The following is a 9347-nucleotide window of genomic DNA, read 5'->3' on the forward strand; positions in this document are numbered from 1 at the left end:
TATTACTGTTTATTTTAAATTATTTATTAATCACGTTCACAAAATTAATTTTGTCGCCGCTGATAGCAAGAAAGACACACTGAAAGGCTAAAAAACAGTTACTCATACAAGTGTTAAAAGTAAAAACTAGAACAAAGCATGCAAAGTAGCCCCACTCGTTTAAATTTCTTTTGAAATGGCTATGTACATATACTTTCAAAAAACCTTTGTAGAAAACTAATATAATCTTTCATAAATCAAGCTCCATACAACCTCAAAAAAAAAAAGAATAAATCAAACAGTATTGTAATATCAAATCATTTATCACAATAAAACTGATTCTAGCAACGGACCACTATAAACATAATGCAACGGATATTTTTACACAAAAAAATAGATGAAAAATTTTCTCTAAAAATATCAGTTTTCAGCGTCTGATTTCGTCTTTATTAAAATCTATGAATTTTTAAATATGCTATGAAATAAATCTTACAAATGCCATTGAATTACTTTATACTTACCTCGTGGAATGCCATAACTATATCAATTATTAAAACGAAGTGATTATTTCAATTTCTCTTCACAATCTATCCTATTAAATATTTCAAAAAAATGTAAATATATTAAAGACTCCAAAATTTGCAATTTAATTACTCGTGAAATAATTAAATGCAGTCTGTAATAATTAAAACAATCTGAGAAGGAAAAGAACTGCAAAGAATTCTCTAATCATATTGAGGTATACGATTTATCAAAATCCAGAAGATAAATTTTCAATTATATATTCAATTACCTTGATCAGAAGATTAAAATTTCTAAAGATGAAATTCAATCAACTATTTAGAAAAATTAATTTTACCATTATCTTAACAATTATTTGCATTAAGTAATAATTTTAATATCTTTTCACAATTGATTTCAATAAATATTTCGAAAAAAATTCACTGAAGCTACAAATTTATTTATATTATAAAGAAAAATTGAGCAAACCTTCTACAATAAATACAGATGCTTCAAAATGATGCAACCAGAAATCCAACTTTGAAAAATCGATTAAACTTTACTTATTTTCATTACACGTGATATATAGGTTTTCATAAAGACTTTTTGGTCTGAGATTGTATTTTATTGACTGATATTTGTAGAATTTTGCATGTTTTGTTTCCTATACTGTTCACTACAATCAAATAAATATCAATCGAAAATTGCAAATACTTTCCAGAAAAAACATGCAAAGGAGCATTTAATCTGTTATAATTAAGATCAGTGATTTTAATCGCTTAATGTGCTCAACCGGCTAACTTGGATTCTAGCATAGAATTAGACTAAATCGATGAGTTAAGAGGTTATATAACTGCTTCTGAAATGCGTTCATTCGACGAAAGTGTATTGATAAATGACAATTCTACACTTACCGTGTTAAGCGACATGAGTTATATTTGATAACATTATTCATTAAAAAGAATGTTCATAAATGATCATCAATGCAGCGTTGGCAAAGTTTTAATCAAAACAGTTGGCAAAAGGTTGTAGACTAAATTAAACCATTTTTATCAATGCTTTTTAAAATTACATTATATCAACTTTTTTAAGGGAGTGAGAGATAATTAGGATCATTAATAAAAAAGAAAAAAGTTGAATGAAACGTTCAGAAATTTAAGAAAAAAGCACAAAGTTTCAAATACATTGGTGTCCAAAATTAATATCACAAAAAGTTTTCACAATAATTCAAAACAGCTCAAAGTAAAGTTAATAAAATTTGTATTGCATGCACCTTGAAAAACTGATAGCACAATGTTAGGATCTAGTTTTGAATAAATAGTACTTTGCATAAGTTTTATAGCAGAACGTGGAAGTTGACTGTCTAAGTATCTGAGAATTTTGGCAGCAGATAGTGAATAGTGAATTAAAACCTCACAAGTTTCACTAAGTGTAGTTAAAAATGAATTCTCGAATTCGTTTAGACGATTTAGGGAGATGAACAGCTGTCGGCAGACTTGAAGCTGGACAGTATCAAACGGAGGTGTGCGTTAGTTACAAGTGGTAAAAAATGTAATATACAGATTGTATAGTAAATTCTAAAAAAGTGATGCTATCACCAAGAGGACAGGTCAAAGCCACGCAAGAACGACAATAATTGCACAGAATAGATACTTGGCATTAATTGCACGACAATATAGGTAGAGAACGTCTACAGAGTTTTCTCAACCTTGTTGCTGCATCTGGAAAAAAAAAATATCCAGGCAAACATTATATAGACGTTTAACAGAGAGAGCCTTTTATGCCGGGCATCCAAAAGTGTCTCCCTCTAAGCATACCACAAAGAAGAGCCTGTTTGGTGGAGTCAAGCGTTGGGCATATACCCCATTCTTGGGCACACCAAGAATAGGGGTATATACTTTTCGCTAATGAATCGTAAATAAGCGCGCAGTGATTCTCAGAGAATTCATCTGGAGAAAACCTCGAGCTCGCTATCATCCATTAAAGTAAGAGAAATCGACCATTTTGGTAGCAAATGAATTATCGTCTAAGGCGGCATCATTTTGGGCAGTCGAACACCGCCTCACAACGCTACAAGGATTAAATCATTCAAGACAGTATGAGGTTTCCTCGATAATGTGAGACAACATAGAGCTCCCAATGTTGATAATTTTCTTAAAGAACAGAATATTCGATGTATGGACTGAACCGTGAAGTTTCATGATCTCAATTCCGTAGAAATTGTTTGGGATGATCTAGGAAGATTCATTACACGATGTAACGTCCTTCCGAGGACCCCCCAGATATTAAAAGTCACGCTTTTAGAAGAATGGGATTTATTGTCTCAAGCATTCATCGACACCTACATTTACAATATCAAGGTTCGTTGTGAGGCTTGTATAGCAATGCATAGTGCCCACACTTCATATTAGACAGATATTTCACGAGATATAATGTGTCATGACTCGACCATTTTTAATATAATATGTATCTTAACTAACAATTCACCTCTTTTCCATACAAGATTCTACTCTGGCAATATAACAAAATAAATAAAATTATTCATAAGAATTACTTCATTTAATCTTGAAATCCAATGTGCTTCTTTTATTTGTTGCCTTTCGCATATAAAAAGCTCATCAGGTTTTAGTCTGAAATTATATCATCGCACACGCTAAGATATTCTGCTTAAGATGATATTTTTATCACCACCGTTAATAAGAAATATTTTAATTAATAATAGGAAACGGTTACATATTATAAACGATTATCAAATAATAGTTGTTGAGCGACGTCATACTGTGACCTGATACAACTAGTACCGTCCTTTAATTCATCTCTTCGACACATTTAATAACTTGAAAATCATAATTTTTAACTTGGACTTGCAACTATTTTTCGTAACTATATTATAATCTGTGAAAAATAAATTTCTTGAATTATGCGAAAATGGGGATAAGAATGATGAATAACATCTCACATGGCATTCTTTTTCAACATCGAAATGGTCTGGCAGAAGAATACTCTTACGAATCACACCACCAAAAATGAGCTTTGATAAAACAATTTTCCCATATTTGTAAAGATTTTTAGTGTGATGTACACTGAATGAAGAGGTTTGTTATCAGACCGTCGTTTTAGTTTCTTCAAGAATGAAAGGGACATAATATACTCTAGAACTTCCTTAATAAAATGATGTAGAATTTGATGTTGCTAGCTCTCCTTCATCATACCTTCTATCAGCTAATCATTTTAGGGTTGCAATAGAACAACACTGTTTTTTCAGGTTAATTATTTTATACCAATTTCATAATTGCAAAATTTACATCCGCCCCTCCAAAAGGCATTCGGAGTTTCGTGAATGATCTGGAACCCGCGATATTAATGAGGCATTAAATACATTAAATCCTAATGTCCGGTGGCTGACCATAACCTGTCACGGTATAACATTTCCCGTAAGAGAGATGTCCCCACATTGGCTGAGGGAGAGGGTAACTCAGCGTCACACCGTTACTATATCCACCATGGAGGCGAGAACCAACCACCACCATACCAAAACGCTTTATCCCCATATCTAGGATGCCCCACAATGGAGTTGCCCTATTTCATTATTCGGCTCTTTTCTTCTCGTAATAAATGTCTTACATTTTCTTAGAAAACAAATTAACTCATCATAAAGGCTTAGAATTCAAACAATCAAATTTATAAAGTTCAGATAATTAAAATAGGCTTTAGGATCACAATTCAAAGGAATATTAAAACGCTCATGGACAGTAAATATTTTAATGAGCTGCAAAAAGAGGCGAACTGGATCAGAAAATATAATGAATTTGGAACTAAGGTGGCTCACTCATATCGACATTGCATATTTTTAGTTTTCATAAAGAATTGATAGTTTCAAAAAATACACGAGTTAAAACAAAAAGGCACTTATGTACGGCACTTGTATGAACTAAAAACTTAACTATATATTGTAAATGAAAGTGAAACTCATAAATAGTTTGAAGGCAACGGAAATTCACAGAATTTCCTCAAACTTTGCTCATAAATAATATTAAATATGAGGAAGGTTTTAGTGAAGGCTTCCAGACAATTAACGAAATAGTTAAGTGTTTTTAATTAAAAACTGTATTTCCACAGGTAGAGTAAATTAATTTATCTTTAGTCTGTCTTTCCAATTTTTCTATTTGTCCATCGATATTTTAAATAATTTCGTCATTTTTCTTATTCGCCTTCATCTATTACACAATTCCATAATTTTATATATTTGTCCCCAAGAGGCTGCGCACAGTGCCTAATTAGATTTTGCATCATTCTTTAAAAATTATTAACTTATGGGGAAAATGAGCTTTCTGCAGTTTTTAAAAACCGTTTGATACTGTATAATTTTTCTAAGAAGCTATGAGATTTGAGTTTTGCGCATGTAAAATTAATATTTTAAATTAAAATAATGCATACGATAAAAACATTTTGTAAGTAATTATTTTACTTAAAATTATTATAATTTTGAATATTAGTGATTTTTACATAAAAATTACATACATTTTTTAAAAGATTGCATTTATTTTTTGTGCACTGTATTCTATTAGCAGCTATTATCAAATATATATTTAATTTCTTGTGAAGACATTTACTCTTCATAACAGGGGAGAAACAATTGATCTGATGCGACAACTATTTTATAATGCAACTATTGCTATTTTATAAGTACTTATAAAATAGTAAAGGCCACAAAGCAAAAAGGCTATAGGAAAATTTCGTTCACAAATATAGAATTAGAGAGGCTAAAGTGAAAATTTTTGACAATTATATACTATACATTTTTTTAATAAATTAGACGCCTTTGGCGATCAGCAGATTCGCCAGGAACATGGGCTGCGTTTAATTTCAATTAAAATTCTTGCGCATAACTTCATGTACATGATTTCTACAACAAAATATTTTTTAAACCATAAAATTGTGACAAATATTTAAACAGAGATGTTTTAATAGCTTTATATCTTGTCTGTCTATTGAGTTCTTGAATCTTTCTAATGGAGTTGAGTTCCATAATATCATAGTGCTATTAAAACGTAATTGTCAGGATCATGTATCTTCAAAATGCGCGTTGCCCTTCCTGGCACTGTAACCTTTCTTATTCAGATAAACGGAACAGATTATGAAGTCTTTCTTCCTTAGCCTTCAATAATGAAAGAAAAACATGTGATAAAATATTTGATGAAACAAAGAATTTAATGAAGAATGAATTTCACGATAATAATGAAATCTATAGCTGAAAATTATGCCAAAAAATATTTTTTAAAAACTGGAAAAACTAAGGAACATTTTACACGGAAGCTAAGTTGGTATCATCAAGAAAATAATTTTTGTAAATTTTAAAATATTAAATCATGGTGCTCAAAATCAATTTTGTATGTTTTTGCGCTTTGACTTAATAGTTACTAAATTTGGTACAAATATTCTTTGGAAAATATTTGTGGAGTGTGGGATGGGGATGCATATATAAATATATATTAAGAATTTAGAGACGTCCTGGCACTTTCCCATGATAATTTCCAGGAAAATATAACTACAAAAAATTTATTTTTACACCATCTTAAAATTACTTTTTTAACGATACCATTTTAAATATTGTGTAGATATTTCCGGAATTTTTTACTTTTTTTCTAAATTTCAGCAATAGATTTCATTGTTCAATGAAATTAAAACCGCTTTCATTATTTCATCAAATATATATTCACATGACGGGTTTTTTTTTTTTAATGTTGAAAATTAAGGAAAAAAATATTCTGTTAATTATTAATGCAATTTATATGAGAAATAAAGTGTAATTACAGTACCTTGAAAGTTAGATTAATGGAATTATTAGCGCCATGATGTCAAGGAATTTGGCTTCATTAGGATCATTAATATACACAAAATGAACTGAAAAAAATTATTAACATAAAAATGTTGAACAGCTGTATTTAAAAATTACAGATTTAATGTCTTTCACAATTTGATATTTAAAAATATCTAGTTGAGAGAATCATTAACATCAACTCATGGACAAGAAATTTAATTGAAATAAAGTATAATCCATTTTCCCCGGCTAACCAGATGGTTGCAGAAAGTATCTAGTATAATATACTAAACAAAACCCAACAGCTACTAAATTGCACAAAAAAAAATTATTTGTTGTTTCTAATGGTACTTGTCCTAGACAAGCCCACTGACTATTAAGAAGTCATTGTGGATTAAGCCAAAGGTACGTCTCTTGTTTTTTTACAGTAACGCCATCAAGGGCCAAGAGAACGATTTAGCTACACACACGTCACAACCCTTTTTACGGGGCGAACTTCATTCATGCATTTCATTTACTCAACCACAGATCGTAATTTAGACCTGAATCAGAGAACGATCACCCCTGATCCAGTACCCTCAGTGGTATTACTCTAGACATGGAGGACTTTGTAACCACGACAGATTTATACGCGCGTCAGTCACCCACACGCGGGGAGTCTTCGGCCGGGGATCAAACTCGCAACCCAAGGGACGCGAATCCAACGTCCTACCAACCAGGCTATGCCGGCTTACATAAAAATATAAATAAGATGATTAAAAGACAAAGAATATGAAATTTAGGAACTACTCCCGTACATCATTAAAAAAATATTGAACGTTGATTCATTGATATTATTAAAACTCAAAAATGAATTTTAAATTCTTTGTAGACAAAAGAATTTTTATTTTGATTGTCTGAACTGATATAGGCTTTATTAAAATCTACCGGTAGGGAAAAATGGAATGTGTAAAAGAGCAAAAGCGAGTATAATAATTGAATTACACAATAAATAGTTGAAGTATAGTTAAGAATAAATCCTCCCGAATATGAAAGAATACACTATCAAGGAAAAATAGCCATAAATTGCTAAATAGTAATTTTATTTTTATCTATGGTAACATAACCCACCACAGATTTTTTAAGAAAAGAATGTACTCAGCATTCATTTAATTTCTGATGAATATATTGCTTACATATCGTTACATATAAAAGAATAGTGGACTGGACTTTTTAATACTTGATCATATTCAGTGGTAATCTCATCAAAATGGTTCAGACTTACAAGATTTTAGACTCAAAAATTTTACTAAGCCATCGATATCCAATACAAATTAGGATTCAATTGAAACAAATTTTAATAATTGTATTGTAGATTAACTGACTGTGAAGATTTTGATGTTAATCTTTATTCTCCGAGGTTAATTTTGCTACAAAATGAATTTCTAATACTTCGGCCTGGAGAAATATTGAGTAAAGAGCGAAACATCTGTTTCCGTCCTTCTACAAGTTTGTAGCAATGGTCAAATAAGCACCTTTAAATGCACAAATCTAAAAGAAAGTCTGATATACGAGTTCCCTCTTTCACAGCCTTTACTTTCGGTCAAATTGCACTATTTATTTCGTCTTGCTTCATTTGCTTTACCCCTCAATCAGAAAACAAGCAAACATACATATTACATGACTGGACCCGTAAAATGATGCAGCAAAAAGAAAGGGGGAAAAAAAACGGCAGTTATCAGCTGAAGAGCATTTCTCATATAAAAACTACGATATTCATGTAAAGAGGTATATTACACCTTATTCTGCCTTGACAGAGCATCTGAACGCAACAAAAAAAAAATTGAATGCTTGTGGTATCTCTGGTTTGACAAACAAAGTTGTGCATTTGTAGCATAAAACTGTTTTTAAATTGAGAAAAGGTAGAAATTTATTTGAACATGCTCTTGATTTTCTTTCACACACACATCCTGGAAGCCCACATTGTCTTATGTGTATAAGGAACCCACTTGACATCGCAAAAATAAGTAGGCGATTTATTTATTTAAATATTTGAAAAAATAAATACTACAGATTTCGTTCCATTTTACACCACTATGAAAATGCTATAAATGCTTTACATCCGTCAATGGGTTGAAAAGAGGAAAGCTGAAAAAAAAAAAAAAAAACACGAAAAAAAAAACATTTATTCGAACATATGCAATTTTTTTATTCGTGGCTGAATAGTCTACGATATGTACTGTATATCCGTATTCCTTTAAATTTCTAGAAATTCTGGATTTAACTGTTAAGGATAATACATTTTTATGTAAAATATAACTTATTCTTGTCATAAATGCATTCCATAACATTCGACAGAAAGAAATGAAGTGTATATCAAATATCTCCTATAATACAGTTTAGTATGGCAAAATAAATCATCATCAAATTCTAATTTTTTTTTTTTTTTTTTCAGCATCTATAAAACATTTCTCATGAAAAATATCTTTTTTTTTATGGTTAACGGCATAGTTCAGAAAATAGATTTATATCCATTACATACGCACTGATTATATTTATTCCATTACAGATGTTAGCAATTTAGCATACTATGCAAAAGAGGACACATTTTTGAAAGGGAAATTTAGTAGTTTCTTTCATAATAATAAAGAAATATATATTTTATATAATAATATAAAAAAAGATCTTCCAATATTTTAAAATGTCAACCATACTTTAACAACATTATTCCAAGATTTTGTAGTACTTAAAATAAGAATATGTTTGCCATATATTTAAATGAAAAGTTTATTGCTTAAATAAGAAGCAAGGACTCCTCTGTTCAGATAAGTAGAATACACAATAAGTTATAGAAATAGTAATACATACTAATACATTAATTATAAGAATGATAAATTTACTTGTTCCCAATATTCCATTTTCAATAAACTTGAAGGCTAAAGCTAAACCTTTTGAAGTAACAAATTTCCTATGAGAATTAAAGTGACTCAACAAAATTATGAATTATCTAAGATAAAACATTCGTTGCTACAGGAAATTAAATTGAAGAATTAATGAAGGTGCAAAA

Source organism: Argiope bruennichi, chromosome X2 (genome assembly GCF_947563725.1).
Source record: "Argiope bruennichi chromosome X2, qqArgBrue1.1, whole genome shotgun sequence".
NCBI classification, from domain to species: Eukaryota; Metazoa; Arthropoda; class Arachnida; order Araneae; family Araneidae; genus Argiope; species Argiope bruennichi.